Source organism: Danio aesculapii, chromosome 21 (genome assembly GCF_903798145.1).
Source record: "Danio aesculapii chromosome 21, fDanAes4.1, whole genome shotgun sequence".
NCBI lineage: Eukaryota > Metazoa > Chordata > Actinopteri > Cypriniformes > Danionidae > Danio > Danio aesculapii.
The window spans coordinates 18,909,150-18,927,873 of NC_079455.1; the positions used below are offsets into that span (position 1 = coordinate 18,909,150).

Sequence of the window (18,724 nt, forward strand, 5' to 3'; positions counted from 1 at the left end):
TACACAGAACTGGCAAAGCTGACAAGGAAATTCGCTCTAAACCCTCCAGGTTCAACCAGCTTTGCAATAAAAGCCACTGTGAAAGGCATGAAAACACAAGTGGAGAATGCGGGCATCGATCCCGTTATCTATCGCATGCTAAGTGAGCGCTCAACCATTTGAGCTAATTCCCCTTTTCACAATCCAAATTGAACATTTTAGACGTGGTCAAAAAAGAAAAAATAAGATCACATCTGTTCTGTGGTGGCTTCTTTGCCCTGCCTGCCATTTAGTCGTCAAATTGCCTAGAATAGCGTGCTTTTCTTTTGAAGGCCCTACCTAGTCCTGCTCCAGTAAATGTGTGAGGAGCCCTGCATGCCGAATGACGAGTTACTCAGAAATCAATGCACATTGGCTCCGCCTTGGATGGACCTTCTGCTACTTTCCTGCACGGCCAGTTTTTTGATTCATCCTCTTCATCTCGGGCAGCAGCTCTATATCATCTTGAGGTTCCATGGTGTAATGGTTAGCACTCTGGACTAGTGATCCGAGTTCAAATCTCGGTGGGAGCTGTTTTTATTTTGCCAGCACAGCACAAAAATAGCTAAAATAGCATCCTGTTCCCTTGAAGGCCATAGAATGACACTAACTCTGAGTTTTCCAGCGCACTGGTAAGAAAACAGCTGGTTAGCTCAATTGGTTAGAGCGTGGTGCTAATAACGCCAAGGTCGCGGGTTCGATCCCTGTACTGGCCTAATTTTTACTCTCATATGCCTCAGATGCACTTAAGGGCTCAGCTTGGTCTCACAGACATCCCTGCTGCAGGAAAGCTGTGTCATGGCAGCCAAAATAGCTTGGTTGGGAGAGCGTTAGACTGAAGATCTAAAGGTCCCTGGTTTGATCCCGGGTTTCGGCAAAGCAATGTTGTTGTTCTGTTTTGTGCAGTTAAATGAAAGTCTCCCAAAAAGCCTAGCCGCTTCACGCTTAAGTCCACCTGCTTCCATTTGACCAAAACGCTATATTCCTCCCAAGTGGTCACATCGCTTTTGGTGATGATTCCTATGGCCTAATCGACAGCACTCTGCTATATATTTAGTGCTTTGATTTCCTACTGCGGACGGGCCATCGAATAAAAGAAAACTGATATTGATAGGGCACTTAGTCTGGGTTTTCTAGCAAACAGGGAAGAAAACGGCCGGTTAGCTCAGTTGGTTAGAGCGTAGTGCTAATAACGCCAAGATCGCGGGTTTAATCCGTACTGGCCAAATAGTTTCTCTCAGATGCACTTAAGGGCTCTTTTTGGTCTCACAGACATCCTTGCTTTAGGAAAGCTGTGTCATGGCAGCCGATATAGCTTAGTTGGGAGAGCGATAGACTGAAGATCTAAAGGTCACTGGTTTGATCTTGGGTTTTGGCAATGTTGTTGTTCTGGCACCGCCTTGGATGGACCTTCTGCTACTTTCCTTCAAGGAAAGTTTTTTAATTCATCCTCTTCAACTCCGGCAGCATCTCTCCATCTTGAGGTTCCATGGTGTAATGGATAGCACTCTGCATGCAGCGATCTGAGTTAAAATCTCAGTTAAAATAAATTGTATTCTATACAAATATATACACACACTCTGTACATATACATAATCCATACACATGCACACATTATACATATGCACATTACACTCTGTACATATACACAATCCATACTTATACACACATGAAACTCCCAATACATACAAAAGATTCATCCTATACATATACACACTCTATCCTGTACATATGATACATTCACTCCATTTTGTAGATATGCACATATGATACATTCTATACATATACACACAGAATACATGCTATACATATACACACACTCTATACATAAACAGACTTCATACATGTGCACACATGATACATTCGACACATATATACACACACACACACATTCTATACATATACAGACTTTATACATATGCCCTAATGATACATTTTACACATATTCACACACGATACACTCCATACATATGCAAACATGATACAATCTATTCCTTACATATAAACGCAGTTGTATAACTTATATGTATTCCTTATATGTATTCCTTACATATAAACGCATAAAGTGCAGTTATAGAAAAACTATGGTAATATTTACAGATGGATGTACTATGAACATTATATACACAGGTTGTATTAGCTATGAACAGATTTAAAATAAATGAATATATGTACAGGATGCTATTAATAATCAGGAGTGGCAGATAGATAAACAATTACAAATGTTCATGTGCAGTGGGTATGTACAGTTCAGATAAGTGAATCAGTGCAATGAATATGTGCAAACTTTAAATGTGCAAATGTTAAATAGTGCAGTGATTGTGAGGAGTATAAGTTAGAGGAGTGTGGGGGGTGTATTGGGGGGGCAAAGAGTCAGTGAGGGGCAGAGTTCAAAGCGGAGAGAGCTCTGGGGAAAAAGCTGTTCCTCAGTCTGCTGGTTTTTGTTCGTGGGAGCCTGAAGCGCCTGCCGGAAGGCAGGAGAGAAAACAGTCTGTGAGCAGGGTGAGAGGTGTCCTTAAGAATACTGCGTGCTCTGCGCAGACAGTGTTTCTTCTGGGTGTCCTCGATGGCTGGCAGTGTAGTCCCTGTGATGTGTTGGGCAGTTTTCACCACCCGCTGCAGTGCCTTACGCTCAGCAACAGAGCAGCTTTCATACCAGACTGTGACGCAGTTGGTCAGGATGCTTTCTATTGTGCAGCGGTAGAAGTTCACCAAGACGGCTGATGAAAGCTGTTTCTTCTTAAGTTGCCTAAAGAAGAATAGGCGCTGGTGAGCCTTCTTGACCAGGCTGGAGGTGTTGGTCGTCCAGGAAAGGTCCTTAGAGATGTGGGTCCCCAGGAACTTGAAGGATGAGACAGGGTCAACGGCCATCCCATTAATGTGGATGGGATCATGTGAGCCTGTTCGTCCCTTCCTGAAGTCCACAATGAGCTCCTTGGTCTTGTTGGTGTTAAGGAGCAGATTATTGTTGGTGCACCAGGTGGCCAGATGCTGTATCTCCTCCCTGTAGGCAGTCTCATCATTATTGCTGATTAGACCAATCACTGTGGTGTCATCTGCAAATTTGATGATGGTGTTGGATCTGTTTACAGGCCTACAGTCGATGGTAAAAAGGGAGCAGAGGAAGGGGCTCAGCACGCAGCCCTGTGGTACACCAGTGTTGAGTGTGACGGTGGTTGAGCAGATGTGGCCTGATCTAACATTCTGAGGTCTGTTAGTCAGAAAGTCCATAAACCAGTTGCAGAGAGACGCGTTGATATCCAGGTCTCTAAGTTTGATCATTAGCTTAGAGGGTATGACAGTGTTGAATGCTGAGCTGAAGTCAACAAACAGCATTCGTGCATAAGTGTTTTTATTGTCCAGGTGTGTGAGGACAGAGTGCAGTGCTATGGAGACGACATCTTCTGTGCTCCTGTTGCCACAGTAGGCAAACTGATGTGGGTCCAGTGTGGATGGCAGAAAGTCTTTCAGATGTGCCAGGACCAACCGCTCGAAGCACCTCATGATAATGGGTGTGAGTGCTACAGGGTGCGGTAGTCATTCAGGCATGTTGGACTGGAATGTTTGGGCACCGGCACAATAGAGGTAGTTTTAAAGCATGTTGGCACAGTTGCTAGGTTGAGCGACAGGTTAAAAATATCTGTGAATACCCCAGCGAGCTGTTCTGCACATGCTTTGAGGACACGCCCAGGGATACCGTCTGGTCCAGCAGCCTTACGCACATTGATCCGACTCAGTGCTGTGTAGACTTCTGAGGAGGTGAGTGTGATAGGTGAGTGGTCGGTTGAGGTAGTGTTCCTGGTGTAGGGTTCTGTATTGTCTCTTTCAAAGCGGGCAAAAAAGTCATTTAGCTCGTTCAGGAAGGAGACATTTGGGGCCGTGGGTGTGGAGTGGCTGGGTTTGTAGTTGCTGATGGCCTGGATGCCCTGCCACATGCGCCGAGGATCAGAGTTGGAAAAGTGCTCCTCTAGCTTTAGCTTGTAACAGGGCTTGACCTTTTTGATGCCCCTCTTCAGATTAGCCCTGGAAGTGCTGTAGGCCTGTGCATCCCCTGATCTGAAGGCAGTGTTGCGTGCCTTCAGCAGGTCAAAATGAGTGTGTATGGATGTTTCCCAGTGATGGGTTGCAGCTGGAAGGGCATTCGCTGCATAAAACATGTATAAGTTGGTGGTTCATTCCGCTGTGGCGAGTACACATTAATAAAGGAACTAAGCAGAAAGCTGAAAATGAATGAATGAATTTAGTGGATGTTTTTATCCTGAACATAATAAAAGGGTAGTAAATTTGAACAATACACAATGGTTAAAGATGTTAAGCAGAGCTTTGACCACAGCAGATGTTTTCCAGAACAAACAATCTGGAGAAAGTCAATTTGATTATTTTTACATTTCGTAATTTAATAACTTTAAAATAAAACCCATATAACTACTTTGACTATTCCTAAATGTCTGTTTTTTTTTTTTTTTTACTAAAATTGGGTTTTACTTTATATTAAGTGGCCTTAACTACTATGTACTTACATCAAAAATATAAATGCAATGCACTTAATGTGTTCATGATGTGTTGAAGAACACTTCAATGCCTGCTACTTTTTCTTTGTATATCTGCTGACTAGCAAAAACATAACTTTCTGATAGTAAAAACATAACTTTACTACAGACATGTCTTTCAAAACAAATTTTTTTACTGCTCTCTTAATTGCCGAGCAATGTAAAATATGCATCTTTCCTTGCGATCTAATAACTTGCTAATAAAAAGATCATACTATTCAGGTAATGACTTCATAAATTATGACAACAGACATTTAAAGCTTTATTCTAAAACCTTAATTGAAGCTTCAAGTGTAAAAATGTCTTGACTAAAATTCTATTTATCATATATGAACTGTCAGAATTTGGCCATTTTAATATACAATACAATTCTAGTAGTTCCAGTGTTAAAATACATTTTTCAGATGTATGTGTGCTATCTGAGTTTGTGTGTCTTCAAAGCAGTGAAACCGCACTCAAAGCACAGGCACAATAACTGCTAATTCACAGCTAACAGTCTCATTTATCCGGGAAAATATGACTAAATTAAGCATTAACTTGGGGTCACAGACCTTGACATCTAATCAACATATAAACACTTTCACTAATTTAGCTTAACATCGCCTTGCGCTTTGTAGAAAACAGAAAAAAACTCATTCTAGTAATAATAAAATAACACCTTCCCTTTTATTCAGAGTCTGTAATTACTTGTACAATGTTCGCTTTCTGTCTGCCAGAGAGCCCAAATGTCACCCAAAGAGGGGCGGAAATGACTTGAATTAAAACGTTGAAGAAAATGGAAGTGAGGTGGGAGGAGAGAGAAAGAGAGATAGGATGCTTGTTTCATGAATCACTAGCTTAGGCAAGTTAGTCATCACATAGTGTCACTTCAGGGTGAGGATGATTCACTCTTAGTGCAAACTAACACTGTAGTCTTGCTGAACGCTAGCTGAGCTTTCTAATATTAGAATACAGTGAGAAGCGGAGCAGCACTTTGCCTGCTTTTCACAGCGACTGCTTCATCTCATTGCAAACAATTTTCTCCCTCCTCGAGTGTATTTGTTTTGGATAGAGTGTGTAAGCATTGGACAAATTGAATACTGATACATCTACATAGCACTTTTGTCACACTCAAAGCACTTCACAGGGAGAGTGGAGAAATCTTTTCCACCTACATGATGGGATGATAGCTACAGCTCACACATTAGCAGAGTGTAGAGAAGCCCATGAGGTTCATCCACATACATGGCTATCATTCAAAAACAAATGCGTGCCAGAAGAGTCAATCCCCTCACTACATGCACACTGTATAAGTTGCATTGGTCACCCAAACCACCAGAGGGCCCCCTTGCTCTCAAAGATTATATAATATTATTGTGCTTTCTCTTTCTCTCTCTCCTGCTCTTTCCTTTATATAGACCTCGCCCTAATTACGCCGACGACTTGCCCTGATATTGGCTGAAGTGACCCAGGGCATCTTTTAAAAAAACTTGAACGGGCGTGGAGCTGGAGAGCGAGTTGGTTGGTGAGTGTTGGGCGTCTGGTGTTGTGAAATTTAATATAGTTGCAAGTGTATTTCTGATTGTGTGTTCCCGTTTTTGTGTATGTGTACATTTTGGCTTTTGTTTGTTGTTTATGCATCCCCATTTTGAGGTTTGTTAGTTGTATTGTAAATATTATACAATATATATACATGGTGAGCAGCAGTAGGGGTTGGAGGGGTCTCCGAGGTACTGGTTTTTGGGTGTTTAAAAAAAAAGGAAATGAAAAAGTAAAGACAAGACAAATAAACCGACCCGACTGCAAGGGTTCACAAAACAAACTTTATTTGTCAAGGGATTTTATGTTACATATTTGACACCCTAGACCAGGGCCGTAAGAATATAGGGCCGGATGTGCAAGATACAGAAAAATTATAATACATGTACATACGCTCTCAGACATGTACTCTCACTCCATTACATCACTGCAATGGATAGGGTTAGGGCTGGGTTTGGTCTAGATATTAAAAGTACATAAAAATGTATCTGAGAGTGCAGGTCTGAAATAGCATGTGCAGTAATTCTGCAGCCAGAGCCTTCTCAAAAATTATGAAAACATTATGCTACAGAGTTTTAAAATTACATTTTATTGTGTTTACTACTGCCAATACAGTGCTTGCATGTTGCTCTGTTAAATCTAATGCTGGGCTCATCAAATGTAAATTTAAGTATTCGTACAAGTAGATTACAACTCTTTTACGAGAAGTGCAATGGGATTTTTTTAAATGACCACAGAGAGTCAGGACCTCAGTTTTACATCTCATCTGAAAGTCGGCGCTCACAGACAGCACATTGTCCCCTTCACTATACTGGGGCGTCAGGACACACAAAGACCACAGGTTGAGCGCTCCCTGCTGACCTCACCACTTCCACCAGCAACCTAGTTTTCCCATGTGGTCTCCCATCCAGGTACAGACAAGACTCAGTTGTCAACCTGTCTTGGGTTGAAGGGTGTGGCTATTGGGAGTGTGTTTGGTTTCTATTCTGAACTTTAAAGATATTGGGACTGTTGCTTTATTGAGGATAAGACAGCACTCAAATATTATTTAAAATATTTTAATTTGTATTCCGAAGATGAACAAATGTCTCAGTGAATTTGAATGACATGAGGGTGAGTGATTAAGAACTGACGCTTTAATTTTCTAACAGGGTCCCCCTCACAATGTTGTGTTTAGGGCCCCTAGAAATTACATACCCAATTCCTTAAAAGAAAAGACTTTGCAATTTAAACACTGGATTTTTATCAGATCCACCTCTTTGATAGATCAGTATTACAAATATCTAATCAGCAAATCATATGGCAGAAACTGCATTTAAGTTATCAGCTAAGATTGGGATCATTAAAATTTGACAATAAAAGACTGGGAAAACATTGCCTGGTATAAAGATTTTCATTTTTTTCATCATTCATACGTCAGTCTACCTTTGTATTTATTTTGTTGAGCATGTCTATCTCTTCATGACCACAATGAACCCATCTTGCCATGTTACAAAGCTCAAATCATCTCTCTCAATTCTCAATTCACTAAACTCTAATGACCTCGACAGTTACCAGAACTCAATCCTCCTTTGAGATGTGCTGGAATGAGAGATTCATATAATAGATGTGCAGTCAATAAACCTGCATTAAATGTGATGCTCTTAAGTCAATATAGTCCAAAATCTCTGAGGAATTGTCCATCATCTTGTTGAATCAATGACATGAATAATTAAGGCAGTTGTGAAGGCAATACAGGGTCAAAATCGGTCCATGCAATGTGTACCTTATAAAGTGGCTGATAAGTGTATAATGACCTCACAGGGTTTCAGGACCTCAGTTTAACACCTCATTTATCACACCTTTCACTATGGACACCAAGCGCCCCCTCCTGGTGTTATCCAGAGCTTTTCCAGCATCAGCATTTAGGCATTGTTTACACCTGGTTGATCTAGACAGTGCTGTTAATGCTAAACAAACAAAACCCAAACCTGCCAATTAAACACAGAGATTAAAAAAGACTTTAGAGGGATAGTTCATTCAAAATTAAAAAGTCTGTCCTCATTTAGTCACCCTTTACTTATTCCAAACATCTTCTAGTTTCTTTTTTGTTGAACATTAAAGAAAATATTTCCAAGAAAGATTGAAACCTGTAACCATCTACTTCCATTTTTGTTTTTTTTCCTACTGTGGATGTCAGTGGTTTCCATTTTCTACAAAATATCCTCTTTGTGTTAAGAAGAAGAAAGAAACTCATAAGGTTGCGGGAGAGTGAATAGTGAGTAAATATAAATTTACTCTATCACTTAAAACTATCGCTTTAAGTTTAGCTGGTTGCATGTGTGTTTGGAGAAGCTGCACATAGATGTACAATGTCTTCCACTTATATTAGTAAATATGAGAAAACTTTTTTTTTAGTTGTGTAACCTTTTTTGTAACTTTTTTCTTGAAACCCATCCAAAAAGATTTGTGATGATGTTGGAGATGTTGGATTGATGCGAAGAACCCAGAGAACTAACTTCTGCAATTCTTCAGCTGTGATTCTTGGAGATTTTTTGGGTACTAAAAGAATCCTTTTAACAGCACATTGGAAACTATTTGTGTTTTTCCTGTTTTCTTAAAGCCACTTCCCATTCTATGAACTTTTTGCTATAAATCACAGCTTTGTTCTTTGGTCTTCCCTGTTATGATAAATGACTGAGTAGTGTTGCCTCATATTTATAATCCTGTTATACAAATGTTATGCTTGAACATTTTCCTGTGCCTAGTCACTAAGGTATTTAAAACAATACAAATTATCAATTAGATTAGACTTTAAAGATATTTAGCTTGAAAGAATTCATATGGGTGCCGATATTGTAGATATTTGATTGATTTTTCATGGTGGCACAGTGGGATGCACAATCACCTCACAGCAAGAAGGTCTCTGGTTCGAGCCTCGGCTGGGTCAGTTGGCAATTCTGTGTGGAGTTTGCATGTTCTCCTCATGTTCGCATGGGTTTCCTCCGGGTGCTCCGGTTTCCCCCACAGTCCAAAGACATGTGGTATAGGTGAATTGGGTAATGAGTGTGAATAAGGATGTTTCCCAGTGATGGGTTGCAGCTGGAAGGGCATCCGCTGCATAAAACATATGCTGGATAAATTGGTGGTTCATTCCGCTGTGACAATCCCAGATTAATAAAGGGACTAAGCTGAAAAGAAAATTAATGAATGAATAAATATTAAACAGTGGAGACCTTTTTCCACAACCTTCTTGGCTCATATTTACCAAGGGTTCAAATATTACACTGAGAAAAATTACTCAGCGGAGTTGTAATTGTAACAAACAATAATGAATATTTTTAACAAATAAATACATGTTTTTTATTTTACTTTAACATTTCAGTAACTTACTATGAATTTGTTACAAATACATATTTTTTACAATTAAATGCTTTATGTATTATCTTGCATAATGTTAACAAGAATTTTTAGATTACTAATATGGCAAATGACTTACTTATAGTGGTGGTTACTTTTCAACCTGAATGTTAATTTCAGGATTAAACACATACAGTTAAAGTCAGAATTATTAGCCCCCCATTTATTTTTTTCCCCAATTTTTGTTTAACGGAGAGAAGACTTTTTCAACACATTTCTAAACATAATAGTTTTAATAACTAATTTCTAATCACTGATTTATTTTATCTTTTCTGTGATGAGAGCAAATAATATTTGACTAGATATTTTTCAAGACCCTTCTATACAGCTTTAGGGGACATTTAAAGGCTTAACTAGGTTAATTAGGCTAACTAGGCAGGTTAGGGTAATTAGGCAAGTTATTTTATAATGATGGTTTGTTCTGTAGACTATTGAAAAATCTATAGTTTAAAGGAGCTGATAATTTTGACCTTAAAATGACTTTTAAAAAAATTAAACTGCTTTTATTCTAGCTGAAATAAAACAAATAAGACTTTCTCCAGAAGACAAAACATTATCAGACTTACTGTAAAAATTTCCTTGCTCTGTTAAACATAAATTTTTTTTTTCGACTTAGTCCCTTTATTAATCCGGGGTCACCACAGCGGAATGAACCGCCAACTTATCCAGCATATGTTTTACGCAGCAGATACCCTTCCAGCTGCAACCCATCTCTGGGAAACATCCATACACACTCATTCACTACAGACAATTTAGCCTACCCATTTCACCTGTACCCAGAGATGTATAAAGTACTAGAGACCCAGACTTAAGTAAAAGTACAAGTACTCTATCAAAAAGTGACTTGAGTAGAAGTAAAAGTGCTCTTTAAGCACCATACTTAAGTGGAAGTACTAAAGTATTCAACATTTTTTGTACTTAAGTATTGCAAGTAGTTTATTTCAAAATTTACTACTCAAGTACTGAAAGTAAAAGTACAAGTATTGTGTAATGTAGTTATTAAAGAATGCAGTCAAAAGACATCATATTGTTTTGTTTATTTTAAATCTCTTTTTTGGGGGCACGTCATTAAGCAGAACGAAAAGAAACATGACTTACAATACTGTTTTTCTCTCACACTTGAACCACAGATCTGACAGATCTATCTATAACAGCTTTAAAACCCATTTTCGGAGCACAAATTACTGGTTGTAAACGCTGTAAACGAACGTTCTAATTCACTTGATTTAGATTTTATTGTAAAAAAAAGAAAACGTGTATATTACTGTGTTAAATGAAAATCTGAAATATTTTATGGCTTATGGCTATGATTTAGTATTCAAAAATGTTTTATTTTGATTATGTTTTAATTAAATTGGTCTTAAACTTCATATTTTTATAGTATATTTATTCATTCTGGTACTTTTACCATAAACCAACATCTTAACCATTTGGTAGAGGCTGATATTTTAGAAATTATGGGATGTGTTGGGGGAAGATGTATTGATTGTGTTAACTAGCGACATTAGGAGTTAAGAAATGCAATAAATAAATAAAAATTCTATTGGTTTTTTTCTTAGTGTGACAGTTAAATGGTTACTTGTAATAAAATTGTGTCCTTTAATACAGCAGTAAGATATATGAACTGTACCCTTAATTTGACCCGCTCAAAGAAAACACTCTTTCTGAATGTATCAAACAAAACTCATGCACAGAAGACAGCATGAGCATTTATAGCAAATAAACTAATGTAAATATTCTCCCGCCTGCTTTTTAAACGCTGACAGGCGAGGTCTTACACCCCTTTGATTGGTTATCGTCTTCACCTTCTCAACAGAAAGGGCTGCTATCGGCTTTAGAAATGAAAGCGTTGTTCACTGATGGCGGGAAGAACAGCCGCGGTTACAGTCTATGTATGTATAATACGCGGTTATCACAGGTAATCATTAAAGTTACCTCACAAACAGGCCAGCGGGTCAAATGTCCAAAGTGAGAGAGGCAGAGATGGAGTCTCACAACATTTCTCTGTAGTAGTGAAGTAGCGGCTCGTGTGCTGTGCCGCCTTCACTCGCCCTCGCGCCTCCGTCCTTCGCCATAGTATTGCGACACCGCACATAGGAGATAAATGACGTCAGAACGTAATAACCCGTTATGATCTATTACTGAACCGATAACGACCATTTTGACACCTCTAGTAACGAGTAACGATGCAGCTCATAAAAAATCTATCGGAGTAAAAGTATTAAACTCATCGAAAATATGTACTTAAGTAAAAGTGGAAGTAGGAGAAAAAAACAATACTCCAGTAAAGTACAGATACTGCCTTTTAGTACTTAAGTACAGTAGTGAAGTAGTTCTACTTCGTTACTATACATCTCTGCCTGTACCACATGTCTTTGGACTGTGGGGGAAACCGGAGCACCCAGAGAAAACCCACACGAATGCAGGGAGAACATGCAAACTCCTCACAGAAACGCCAAGTGACCCAGCCTCGAACTAGCAACCTTCTTGCTGTGAGGCGACAGCACTACCTACTGCGCCACTGCAACACCCTGTTAAACATCACTTGGGATATATTTTAAAAAGAAAAAAAAGTTCAAAGGGGGGCTAATAATTCTGACTTCAACTGTATGTGTCTGACCTGACCAAGTCTTGTGTAGCCAGACCTCAGACTGATGGCTGAAGATCTGGGTACCTTGGCTGCTTTGAATGGTCAAGAACTGCCTACAATGCTATAAGGTTGACAGGTTAACCAACCAAACATGTTTCATTTTGTGCCGCATCATGCTTAGGGGTGTGGAAAAGTCCACACAATAAGCCTTTATTCATTCACAAATATCTTACAACAGAGCATCAATAATTGAAAAGATGTGTCAACAAAAAACATTTAGTCCTTATTTTTGTGTCATTGATGTAAACATCAAAATTGCTTTCATCCAGAACTGGTTAAGATTGCGTCACATTCGACTCTCAGAAATCCTTTATATTTAAACCAAAGGAAATTTTCAAATTTGCTGAAGTTTTTCCAGAAACGTGTCATACAGTATGCATCAGATGTTTAGCCACAAGTTAGTGACATTTGAGACCTCATATTTTCACATTTCAGACTCATGTAAATAACCCAACATTTGAAGAACAGACCATTTTACTTATTAATAAACAAGTGAGATGATAAACAAATCTTTGTTGTGAGGTTGGAAAAGGCTGCAAAATGCTAGTAAATCAGCTGCAAACCAGTTGTTTATAAATCCTTAAATGATCTGGCACCTCCTTATTTATCAGATCTCCTACACGTATACAGTCCCGGTAGGTCATTAAGGTCATCAGATCAGTTTTTTCTGTCTGTACCAAGGACCCGGTGTAAGCAGGAGGGGATCAGGCTTTCACTGTTATCGCTCCAAAATCCTGGAATAAGCTTCCACCTCAAATTAGACACTCTCCAACTTTACTTGTTTTTAAAAACCTTCTAAAATTGCATCTTCGTTCTTTAACATTTTAGCTGTGTGATTTTTTATTTTAATTAGTAGTAATTGTTTTCAGCACTTTGGCAGTGCTGTGTTGTAAAAATGTGCTATATAAATATACTGCTACTACTATTACCACTACTGCTGCTACTGCTACTGCTACCACTACCACCATCACCACCACCAAGTAAGTTTTGTTAAGTGATTTTAGGTCTATTTTTGTCTGTGCTGTATTTAAAAAAAATGAAAGGTACGTATGTGTAACCCCTCTGATATGACCTTCCCGTCTGATCTGCTTTGATCTGAAGATTCTGCGAATACTCTAAGGAAAAGGCTAAAGACAGCAGCATCTAGTCTCTTGAGACCCCTCTGGTCCCGCCTCCCATGCCAGAGTTGCCAGCTCTAGCCCTCCTTAAAGCTTGCAGGTGTTTGTCATATCAGAAGTGTTATATTTGGTGCCGTGACCAGGATGGGAGAGAGATTTACAATGTTGAGTATAATGGAGGCCAGATGGTGAGTACTGAACCCAAAGACTCACATTATTATGAATGGGGAAAATGCAATGCTGAGTATGGCTGCCACAGAGAAGGAAGTCCCGCCTTCCAGTCGAAATATCCAAACATCAGTCTTTATAGCCACACGGCTCTGTGGGGGAGGGGTATGTAGAGATACACTTGTTTGCGCCTACATTGGTTTTGACAGAAGAAAAAACATCACATGTTGTGTCCTTCATGTGTCGTTCTCCGGTCTTTGCTCAGGTTTTGTCTCTGTTATTATGTGCCAATTTTTGCGCATACGCAGCAGCTGAAGCAAACGGGAAATGACATGTTTTTTTTATGTAATTAGTGCTTAAGTATCAACAGTAATGGGGCAGGTCACTTCAGATTTTGTTGCTGATTTGAAATATGTAGTTCAATCAATTGCAAGTTCAGCGGGCAGTTTTCAAGATTTCAGAATTCCTCCGTTTTCATTTTGATAGTGCTTTTCAGAAAAAGTCAGTTATCAGACTGGCTCCCCTGTATGTCAATCAAGCAACAAATTTCTGTGAGCATGGGTGATAGGCTGACATTTAATTTTTTTTCTGTCATGCGATCCACCCATGCTAAATTTGCGATCAACCAGTAGATCGCGATCGATGTATTGGGCACCCCTGATCTAGAGGCTCCAGTCTTTAGCTGCCTCTTTATTAAATTTGTATATAAAGTTAGTCACTTTTATGTTCATACCCAGCAGACAAAGGACATCAACATGATGTCAGATTGACGTTGTATCCCAATGTTGTGGGCACGTTACATTTTGTTTGGAAATGAAAATCGGGTTGACTTCAGAACTTAACTTCAGGCTGACGTCAATGTCTAATGTAAAATCAATCAAATATCAACGTCTACCAAATCAACCAAATATCAACGTTACCACTATGACGTCTATCAGACGGTGGATTTTGGTTGCCATACCTGACAAATAAATGTCAGTATTTGATGTCAATATGATGTTGGTTTAAGATGTTAGCTCGACGTTGGATTTTGGTCACTTTCTCAACCTAAAATCAACCAAATATCAATGTCATTTGATGTTTTCATTGGACGTCAAAATAATTTAAGACGTTGAAATTTGGTCCCCTGACATCATGACCTAAATCTAACCTAATATTAACATCTTATGATGTTGTGTGCCTGCTGGGCAACCTTTGAAAGCATTGAACTTAAGCAAAATTATTTTCTCTAATTTTTACGGAACTTCAAAAATGTAAAGGCTTTTTTCTCTTGATGTGTACAGCACTGGACTTCTGCAGTTATTTCCTGTTTTTTTTGTTTTTATTAATTAACCACAAACTTTCACTTTCAGCTTTAAGGCATTCCTGCAGGGTAGAAGCTGCAGGCTAATTTTAGTCAGACCTTAACACGAATGTCTTGAAAAACTTCACACATAATGCTGTTATAGTGGACTCCATGACCAAAAGATCCTCAAAGGAAGGAAACATGGCTATCGAAACAGATGAGCTGAAGGACAAAAGACACACTGTGGTGGAAGATTTCACATCATTCCCCTCCCAACAGCTCAGACTCGCTGAGGGTAAATATAGAGGGGGAACTGAAGGCTCGATTTGAACGCTATCCAATACTTTAAGCCAACGAGCCAATGGCAAGTGGTTATGCAACATTTCACGTTGCGGTTGGATTGTTTGGAAGGGCTCTTTCATCTCAAACACTAACATTAAGCTCCATTATAATCCCAAGTGGTTTGGAGAAGGCAACATGTTGGTTTTGGTTGGTTTTGTTGTCGCTGTGGCATGTAGAGGAGCGGGTGTGATTGAGGCCCACAGAACCCAGAGCTCATAATCCAGAGTTGCTGTGTGGCCCTCAAGGGCCACTGAACCAATTACATGCTGCATTAAAAAAGAAGGATAACTGCCTCTTTGGCAGCAATTTCATACGGGGTCTGTCCTGGAAGCAGCAAATCAGAGGAAATGTAAAAACTGATTAACAGCATTTGAGTCTACAGAGGATCTAGCCACTACTTTGTGCGTTTGCTTCTTACAGTTGTTAAATATGTTCTGTAAGCAGAGGCTCAAGTGAAATCCAAGCTGATGATTCTGGGTGGATATTTTGTATGACATTCATTGCAAATAAGTTTAAATGCATTTGGAGTTTTTAAATTGATCGTGTTGTTCTTAATCTGCATATGCATGATGGTTTTCTTGTTACATTTATTCATCTGTGAATGACATATTGGTCAAATGGCTTTCTCGTTTGTAAAATAAATAGCTACAATTCCAAACAAAAGATATGCATTACATAATGCTCATTCTCAGCATTGTGAATCGCTCGACACCCTTCACTGAAATAAAGTGATCGCAGGCTGCCATCTAGTGTTACCATTCAAGAACTTGAGCTCAGTATTTATTTGTTTTTTTAAATAAAGTACTTTTGTTGATTAAATTTGAATATCAAGACATTACAAATAATAAATAAATTAATAAATTAAAAAAATAAATAAATTATATATATATATATATATATATATATATATATATGTATATATGTATATATGTATATATAGATAGATAGATAGATAGATAGATAGATAGATAGATAGATAGATAGATAGATAGATAGATAGATAGATAGATAGATAGATAGATAGATAGATAGATAGATAGAATTTCAATAAATGCTCAAATATCATAGTCAAAATTATTAGCCCTCATGTGAATATTGAATCCCCTTTAAAATATTTCCCATGTGCTGTTTAATGGAAAGATTTCTTTCAACACATTTTTGTTTAACATAATAATTTCTAATAACTAATTAGTTTTGCCTTTGCCATGATGACAGAACATAATATATCACTAGTTATTTTGCAAGGTATACTATTGTGCTTAAAGTGCCATTTAAAGGCTTAACGACTTGATTTATTAGTTTAGGCAAGTTGTTAATTAGGCATTTTATTGGACAACAGTGGTTTGTTCTTTTGCCAGTCAAGGGAAAAAAATCTTAAGGGGGCCAATAATATTGACGTTAAAATTTATTTTACTTTTTTAAATTTCCAAACTAAAAGAAATAAGACATACTCCAGAATATAAAAATGAAATACTGTGAAAATGTCCTTGCTCTGTTTAACATTACTCTGTAAATATTTATTTATTCAGTGCTCGCCATTAATGCAAACACCCCATTTTGAAAATAATATTTTTATCCATTTCTTAGTGAATATTGGTAATATATTTCAGTGCATTTGAACAAAACAGATTTAGAGATATATTTGTATAAAAAATTACAAACTACACAATATCAGCTAATTTTGACATATTTTTGTTTCTCTTTATTTTTCCTCTTTTTAAAATTTTATTCGATATTTTCCCCCAACATTTACATTTGGGTGTACACATTTTTGTACTGTTGTTGTAAGTTATTTTGTTAGATTAGCTCCATGATTGGCTTCAGTACTGACTTAACTAATGTATATTCACAAATATAATATTGTATAGCATATTATAGAAAATATTCATTTAAAAGATTGCTGAAAATTTTTATCCTTTTCTCAGTGAATATAGGCAATGTATTGGTGCATTTAAACAAAACAGCCTTATTAAACAGATATATGTATTAAATAATATTTTAGTCATTAAACATATTTAGAAATTGAAAGATAATACAATTAAATTCAAGCAAAATATAAAAAAAATTACTTACAACCTACAAAATTTCAACTACATTGCACTATTTTTTTATTATTTATTTATTTTTGCTTCTCTTGATTTTTCCTCTTTTTAAAATTTGTATTTAATATTTTTCTATAACATATAAATTCTGGTGTACTAGTTTTTGGACCATTATCATAAGTTTTTTTAAGATTTGCTGGCTTCAGTACTGACTAATCTAATGTATATGCACAAATATAATATTGTATAGCTTCCTGTTAAAAATATGAATTTAAAAGATAGATTTGTGAGGGGTGTACTTATATATGTTGAGTGTTTACAAAACATTTGAGCAGCACAACTGTTTTCAATAAGAAATATTGAACAGAAAATCAATATGTTACAATGAAAGTTGGGCTTTACATCACTGGAATGAATTGCATTCAGCTTTATAACAAAACTATTATTTTAATTTGTGATATCTGACAATATTCATTTATATTTAACTGTAATCAAATCAAGTTTTAGTGAGCATAGGTGACTTTCCTTTCACTAAAAAACAGTAAACTCCAATTTGTGGAGGTCTATTTCAGATTTTTGTCATAAGATCATATGACAGTAAAATCATATTAAAATAACTCAAGCTTTGAATAGGGTTAATAGTGTGTACTGATGCATTATTAAATGTATTTAATTTTTTTTAATGTACAACAAAATACACAATAATTATATTGTATCAGATGATTAATTTAAATATAATAGTTAGCAAAGTGGAGCCACATAAAAGTAAATGAAAAAGTTTAACCGCTCTCAAAATCAGCTTATACCATCCTGACACCATTGTGCATTTAGAAAGGATATTTTGCAAATATGTGTTCAGTGTTGAAAATGTAGGACTTTTACTTTTATCTCTTTGCTCAGAAAGCAAGAAGTCATCAGAGGTTGTGTACGGCCTATAATTATTGATTATTATCCAACACAATAGTTGGAATGACACCAGCCACAATTAAAAATATAGAATCGTTTAGAATATTTCATAATTTTACACTTTAAAACATTTACCACTATCTGAAGATAATTTAAACAACAAATAAGCAAAAAGCAGCTAAAAAAAAACATTGATGTAAAATTAAATTACTTCACCAAAAATTTTGCACATTTCAGCTTTAAGAACGATTGTTTATCTTTTAGATTTTCACTATAATGCAAAGGCATACCGAGCCATTGAAATATTGATTGCATTTGATCTAGATGAAAGAGATCACATAAAGAAAAAAAGGAGGGGTCATCAGACAATTTTAGTCCCATTGTTTATCTTCTAGATTTCCACTATAATGAAAAGGTATACTGATATATTGAAATCCTTATAATCATTTTTAAAACTCTCATGTTTAATTTAGACAAAAAAAAAGAGAAAAAAAATGGGGCAAAACACAATCACAGCCTGCTAATTTCACTGCACAGTTCGACCCTTCAAAACATTTATCAAAAAGAAATGATATTGTGATTTACAACGTTAGAAATGTTAGTAATGAAACATTTTACCATGCCCTTAAGTATTTTCAAATTTATAAACATAATTTTATACATTTATAATATTTGGAAGTATCTTTACTTCACTAAACACTGTTACTATGGTACTTAACGTCAAAAAG

At 37.1% G+C, this 18,724-nt stretch overlaps 2 non-coding genes across 2 annotated transcripts; both read left to right on the forward strand.

Annotated features, from left to right (window-relative positions):
- The first annotated feature begins 660 nt into the window (after positions 1 to 660).
- Positions 661 to 734, forward strand: trnai-aau (transfer RNA isoleucine (anticodon AAU)). The gene has a single exon. It is a non-coding gene; the product is annotated as a tRNA-Ile (tRNA).
- Positions 735 to 822: 88 nt separating this feature from the next.
- Positions 823 to 895, forward strand: trnaf-gaa (transfer RNA phenylalanine (anticodon GAA)). Its single transcript has one exon. It is a non-coding gene; the product is annotated as a tRNA-Phe (tRNA).
- Positions 896 to 18,724: the final 17,829 nt, after the last annotated feature.